Genomic DNA, 7,421 nt, shown 5'->3' on the forward strand with positions numbered 1-7,421 from the left:
TGATCTTATTTTGAAATCCTTATTTTAATTACATCTGCCAAAGAAAAAAACAAAAAAAACCTTATTCCAAATAAGGTCACAGTTTGAGATTCTGGGTAGACATGAATTTGGGGGACACTATTCAACCCACTCAGGGGGACAGGTGAATGTGCTTTCCTATGATGAAGGTGTGTTTATGGACTTAGACTTTATGTGTGTTATTTCATTTTAATTAAAAAAATTCTAAAATCCCAGAAGACCAGATGTCTTCCAACATCCCCTGTCTCCCAGGGCCAGCATCTCAGGTTTCCTGGGAGGCCCAGTCCCCCCAACAATGAGGTAAAAATGGTCACCGTGGACAGGACTGTGCTCTCCCACATCGGCCCCGGCTGACCAGGCTGGCAGTCGCCGGGGGTCCTCAGACCTCCAGACCATGAGCCTCCCGTGTTACTGGAGAGATGGCCGCTGGTGTTCACAGCCCAGCACCTCCCGAGGGGATGAGCTGAGCACCCAGGGTGTGGTGGTGGCGGGGAGGGGAGTGGTGGGCTGGGGGCTCCGCATGGCACGAACAACCCACTCACCCATTGAAAGTCTCCCCAGGGTCATGGGCATTCATTGATCCCAGCCTCTCATTTTATACATGGGGAAACTGAGGCTGGAAAAGAAGGAAGGATTTGGCCAAGGTCATCTCCTGAACTAGAAGCCATGTGTCCCATCCCACTGCTTCTCAGCAAGGACCTGCCCCCAACTCTCCACGCCCAGCAGCTGCAGCCCCCAGTGTTTCCACTGCAGATTCATTCTTCCCAGTTGATCCTGTGAGGCAAGCAGGACAGTGAGGTAGGTGAGGGAATCCGAAGCTCAGACCAGTGAGGGGCAGAGGGAGAACCAGGTGGGCCCATCCTGTCCGGTCAGCAGACACTGACTGGGCTCACAGGGCCCTCGGAGCCAGCACGGAGCTGGGCGCCAATGACACCCATCTCCCAGGGCGCACTGGGGCTCAAACAGACCCACACAGCAGAGGCCGGAAGGAGGCCCCAGCAGCCCTCTTCGCCCTGCCTGGCCTCGTGGTCTGTCCTCATTCCTCTGACAGCCCCTGCCATGCCCCTTGCCCTGTCCCCTGCCAACTGCAGGTTGTGTGATGGCCAGGGCCCAAGACAGAGCAGGGTTTGCCAACAGTAACGACAGTTACACCCCTACCTGTGTCTGGGACTCTGGCGGGCCCTGCCTGTGTGTCCCCCTGCTCACACTGGGGGCTGGGGTGCAAGGGCCGAGGAGAGGGCTCCCCAGTCACAGGCTCCGGGTGCACTCGACCGAGCCCCTCTGAGTCTCGGTAGTTAATTAACCATCAGGCTGTTTAAAAGTTAACGACAGCAGAACGGGGTGGGGGGGAAAGGCTTAACCCGTGATGGGAGCACAGAGGAGGATATCACCCCTTCCCAGGAGACCCCTGGACCCTGTGATGCAGGTAGGGATGTGAAGGAGGCTGGCTCTGTACCCCCACCCCTCCCAGCCTCCCCTGGTCTCTAAGGAAGGGGGGCTGCACTCACAGGGAGGGCTGGGGGTGTAAGATGGGGTGAGAGGTTTCCTCCAAGGACAAGAGTCCCAGGCCTAGGGACTTCCCTGGCGGTCCAGTGGTTAAGACTCCACACTTCCACTGCAGGGGCGTGGGTTCAACCCCTGGTCAGGGAGCTAAGATCCCGCATGCCTCACGGTGTGGCCAAAAAAAAAAAAAAGCCCGGGCTTAGGTCAGACCTCCACCCACAAGCACTTACCTGGGCAGTGTGACCTTAGGTGAGTCACCCCCCTGACCAGCCTCAGTTTCCTCATCTGCAAAACGAGGGCATGAACAGCAGGTTGGTTTGCAGATTCTCTGGGATGATGTGTGTCAAGTGGATGCCACGAGCTGGGCACCTAGTAGGTGCTCACGACGTCCTCCTGGAGACCCGACACCCTAAGGCCTGGCACTGAGTCTCTCCACCCCCCACGGCAGGGTCGCTCTCTTCATAACAGTCAAGTTCGATTCCAACCCCCAGGGAAGAGAAAGTGGCCCTTCCTCTAGGGCCAGGTGGGGAAGGTGAATCAGCTCCCTCACCTGGGCTGATTCACACCTGTGCGGGGCGGGGAGGAGACAGGCAGACAGACAGACAGACAGGGACATATTCCTTCCTTCCTTCGCGCTGGTGCGGCCACATTCACGGTCCTAAACTGGCTGGTTCTGGCCTGCGCAGGCAGGAGGGGGTAATTCTCGATGACCCCCGCAGAGGGGATGGCGTATTCCCGAGCCCTGCGGCACTCTACCCTCTTTCTTCTATCTCCCCCTGCACCGTTAGGTAACAGAGCCCCGCCCCGCCCGCCAGCCCAGCCAGCCGCCTCCTCTCCCTCCAAAGGTGCCCAGGAGGCCAGTGAGTGAGGTGTGGGTGACTCAGGGGTGGGAAAGGCCCATGAAGTCATCCAGCAGCCCCGGCCACCTGCAGAGTTCAGGAGCCTGTCTGGCCCCTGGACTCACCGGCCAGGGACTTCCCCTGGGAGGGGGCTGTCTGCACCCCAGCCCTGTCCCCCACCCCGGCTGCAGGATGGAGACAGCCCTTACTACAAACCTCTTCGCCCACCCAGCCTCCTTTCTTCACAGCCCCGCCAGGGAGAGGAGAGAAAAGGACTCTTCTAATGGGCCCAGGGCCCGGGGCTGTGCCGGAGAGTCAGGGAACATGACTCTGATTCCTTTTATTAATTGCTGGGCATTCCACCTGAGCATTCTAAGCTTTTAGTCCTGTGATCATCAGAAAAGCTAAACAGAGTGTTGCCTGGGGCCAAAGTCCCAGACACTGGAGTAAGAGAGATGTGGGTTTAAATCCTGGCATGCCCTGGCCACAAGGCTTGGAGTCATTCATAGACCCTCTCTGGGCCTCAGTTTTCTCATCTGTAAAATGGGAGTCATGAAGCTACCTGGCCTGGTGGCTGGGAGGATAAAACGAGTGGACGTGTCAGAGTCCTGGCCAGAAACAGACATCAGGGATTTTAGAAGAAATCTTGGGGAAGGGACCACTCTGAGCTGTGGGCTGATGAGGTGTGAAGCACATGGAGAGAGACATCCAAGGAGCTATGAGCATCCCCAGAGCCGAGCTATGAGCATCCCCAGAGCCGAGGAGGGGCAAGGAGGCGTAAGGGTCTGCAAGCCAGTGAAAGGGGAGGCAGGGCAGAAGGCCACACACAGAGGGGCTCCGGTGTGGCGGGCCCAGCAGGGACCAAGGATGGAGCAGGGGACAAATACACCCTCCTCCCTCCTCCCACCCTCCCATCTGCCCGTGCCTCCCACTGGATGAAACCCACTGGAAGCTGCTGAGAACCCACTGCCCCAAGAACCCACTGGATGGGGCAGCCGACGGGCAAGCCGAGATGAGCAGAGAGGGCCTGGGGGCAACAAGTAGAGAATAATCCAAATAATGTGAACATGGCTTCATTCAGCAAATGTTTACTGAGCACAGCCATGGCCAGGCTTAGTTCTGGGCCTGGGGAACAGAGTGGTGACCAAGACAGACCAAGTCCCCACTCCACGGAGGGGAGTGAGGCAGAGTAAGGGAGGTGACTGGACCACAGGAGATGTTTTAACCCAAGGAAGTCCCTACAGGGCAGTCAGAGACCATCAGCACAGATGGGGAAATGAGGCCTGGAGGGAGGCAAGGGCTTGCCCAAGGTCACCCAGCAAGTCAGTGGCACAGGGAAGCTCCCCCTCCCCGCCCCCATTCTTCCAAGGCCCAGGAGGTTGCGCCAGGGATTCCCAGGCTGCCAGCGCCTCGCCTGGCCTTCTGCTCCCTCTGGTCATTCTGAGCTCTAAACCGAGTGTAGCAGGGTGGGCACGGCCAGTGAGGGAGCCCCCCATTGGGGAGTGGGCCGTGTAGGGAGCGACGTGCTTGCATTCCCAGACAGGCCGGCACATTCCTGCTGAGGGGCCACTGTGCCACCCACCCTGCCCTGCCCGCTCCCCCGCACACAGAGCCATTGTCTGTCTGCCACAGACACTTTGAGCAGATGCTGCCCCCAGCCTCCAACACCGCCCCACGCCCGCCGGTTGCCAGGTGAGGCTCCGCAAGCCGGAGCACCCCTGTCCTGGTTCCGGGCCCCAAAGGGCAGCCACATAATCTATCTTGGAACCAAGCAAGGATCAGAGAGGGGAGACGACTTGCCCCAAGTCACAGAGGCCAAAATCCAAATCCCTGGACCCCCAGTTAATTACACTTCCTTAAGAATTCCTCCCCGCTGGGCTTCCCTGGTGGCGCAGTGGTTGGGAGTCTGCCTGCCAATGCAGGGGACATGGGTTCGAGCCCTGGTCCGGGAAGATCCCACATACCGTGGAGCAACTGAGCCTGTGCGCCACAACTGCTGAGCCTGTGCTCTAGAGCCCGCGAACCACAGCTACTGAGCCTTCAAGCCACAACTACTGAGGCCCAGGCGCCTGGAGCCCGTGCTCTGCAACAAGAGAAGCCACCGCAATGAGAAGCCCGTGCACCGCCACGAAGAGTAGACCCTGCTCGCCGCAACTAGAGAAAGCCCGTGTGCAGCAGCGAAGACCCAATGCAGCTAAAAAATTAAATAAATGAATAAATAAAATTAAAAGAAAAAGAAAAAGAATTCCTCCCCTGGGACTTCACTGGTGGCACAGCGGTTAAGAATCTGCCTGCCAATGCAGGGGACATGGGTTCGAGCCCTGGTCCGGGAAGATCCCACATGCCGCAGAGCAACTAAGCCCATGGACCACAGCTACTGAGCCTGAGCTCTAGAGCCCACGAGCCACAACTACTGAGACCATATGCCACAACTACTGAAGCCCACGTACCTACAGCCCATGCTCCACAAGAGAAGCCACTGCAAATGAGAAGCCCCTGCGCCGCAATGACACTTGCCACGACTAGAGAAAAGCCCGCGTGCAGCAACAAAGACCCAACGCAGCCAAATAAATGAATTAATTTAAAAAAAGAAAAAAAAAAGAATTCCTCCCTTTCTTAACCCCTGCACTGCTGGGCCACTGGACACCGCAGCTCACAGCTCCTCCCGTGGGCCAGGCCTGTGCTAGCTCTTGACGACTCCGGCTCACCTCACCCTCCAGAGTGTGAATATCCCCATTTTATAGTCCAGGAAGCCGACGCAGGGAGGAAGGAGCTTGCCAAGGCCATCCAGTGAGGAGTACCCGAGAGAGATCTAGCCCAGGTTGTGAGTCCCAACCCACGCTCTCCTCCTGCAGGAATAGCTCCGAGCCCCACCCAGGGGGAAAATGTTCACACACATCCTCACTGCGAGGATGTGTGCCTGTTACACAAAGGCAGGGCAGCCTATCAGAGATTGTTCACTCATCTGTCACATGTGTTCCCAGTCTACGTCCCAGGCAAGGCACAGCTGGGAGCTGGGATGCAGGGTGAGGACTCAGGGCAGTCCTGGCCCTGGGGGAGATGGGAGCCCCTTTGAGAGAAAACAATGGATGCAGGGCTTCCCTGGTGGCGCGGTGGTTAAGAATCCGCCTGCCAATACAGGGCACATGGGTTCGAGTCCTCTTCCAGGAAGATTCCACATGCCGCAGAGCAACTAAACCCGTGTGCCACAACTACTGAATCTGCTCTCTGGAGCCCACGAGCCACAACTACTGAAGCCCGCGCACCTAGAGCCTGTGCTGCGCAACAAGAGAAGCCACCGCAATGAGAAGCCTGCGCACTGCAACGAAGAGTAGCCCCCACTCGCCGCAACTCGAGAAAGCCTGCGTGCAGCAACGAAGACCCAATGCAGCCAAAAGTAAAAATAAATAAATTTATAAAAAGAAAACAATAGATGCAGATGGGGGGGGTCAGATAATAAATGTTCTATGGGCAGTAGGACTACCCTGTCTAAAATATCAACCCCTAGGGACTTCGCTGGTGGTCCAGTGGTTAAGACTCCGAGCTTCCACTGCAGGGGGCACAGGTTCGATCCCTGGTTTGGGAACTAAGAACCTGCATGCCTCGCGGCGTGGCCAAAAAGAAAAATCAATCCCTAAAATGACAACCTCCAATCCCCCTCCCCTGGTTTCTATTCCTCCTCAGCACTCAGAACGACCTCTTCTAACCCCTGCAGTGTAGATCAGGACACGTGTCCTTATTTCCCTCCTAAGAGGCTTTGCACGCGCTATCCTCCCGGGACCCCTCACAGAAGCCTCCAGGCCCCTTTCCTCACTTCCTTCAGGGCTCATCTCCCTGACCCTGCGTCCATGGCTTCCCAGCTCTTCCCTTTCTGATTTATCAGACATTTACTTCTCTTTCTTGTTTAATGGCTGCCCGCCCCTGCTAGATTGGAAGGTGTATGAGAGTTGGGATTTCACCTCCCGCTGTAATGAAGCAAATCAAAACTGACAATTAGATTTTTTAGCTCAACATACCCTCAAAACCGGCTCCGAGATCAGGACACAGGTCACTTCCGGCCCCCAGGAGCATCCTTCTTCTCCCTCTGGTCAGTATCCAGTCCCTGCCCGAGGGCGGCCATCCGCCTGCTCTTGACCGTCGCACACGTGGAGTCACAGCGTGTGCTCCTTCCACGCCCTGGCTTTTTGCCCGCCGAGTGAGATGCGTCCGTGTAGCTGTCTGTGGGCAGTAAGGGGGACCGGTGGGTTTTAGCTTAAGCAACTGGGTGGGCAATGGTGCCATTTGCTGAGCTGGAGATGGCCGGGGAGGAGCAGGCCTGGGGGTCCCAAGCTCTGTTTCGGGCCATGGGAGTAGAGGAGGCAGCCCGGCATGGGACTGGGTCAGACAACATCGGCTCATCGATGCCGTTAAAGCCTGAGAGTAGGGAATGTGCGAGTTGGCCCTGCTACCGAGGGAATCATCTCTTTCTGCCACACATTCAGGACCACCTGCTCTGGGTCGGGCCTTCGCAACTGCTCCCCACTGGGAGGCCCCGGAAGGACCCAGTTTGGAAACTGACTCCTATTTCAGGAGAGGAGTTGGGGCCCAGCAAGGGAGAGTGGCTCGCCCAAGATCGCACAGCTGGTTAGGGTTCAGCCGGAACTCCTTGCTCTGCCCTGCAGACCCCTGCCCAGCCTTCTACGTGCGCCCAGATCGACTGGGAGCAGCCCGACTGGCACCCAGGTGAGGGTCTAGCCCACAGTGAGGGTCTGGGTTAGCTGGGAGGTATTCAGAGTAGCGGAGTAACCCATGAAGACTCCCTGTAGGAAGCAGGCCTGGTGCAGGACCAGAGGAGCCGGGGGCAGGGTAACCCTCACCTGAGGTCATTTCTCCCCAGCACTGACATCGCAGCTCCGGGCCACACAGCTGGAGGACTAGGCAAGCTGAGGCGGAGCCAGGTAGGCGGCTGGAAATAGGTCACCAGCCCCAAGGTCAACCGCCTCCAGCAGCCAAAGGCCCCTGGAAAATGATTGGCTCCCGTGTGCCTTGGACGCCAGAGTGAGAAGCCATCAGGGTGGGGAA

Source organism: Delphinus delphis, chromosome 11 (assembly GCF_949987515.2).
Source record: "Delphinus delphis chromosome 11, mDelDel1.2, whole genome shotgun sequence".
In the NCBI taxonomy this organism is placed as follows: domain Eukaryota; kingdom Metazoa; phylum Chordata; class Mammalia; order Artiodactyla; family Delphinidae; genus Delphinus; species Delphinus delphis.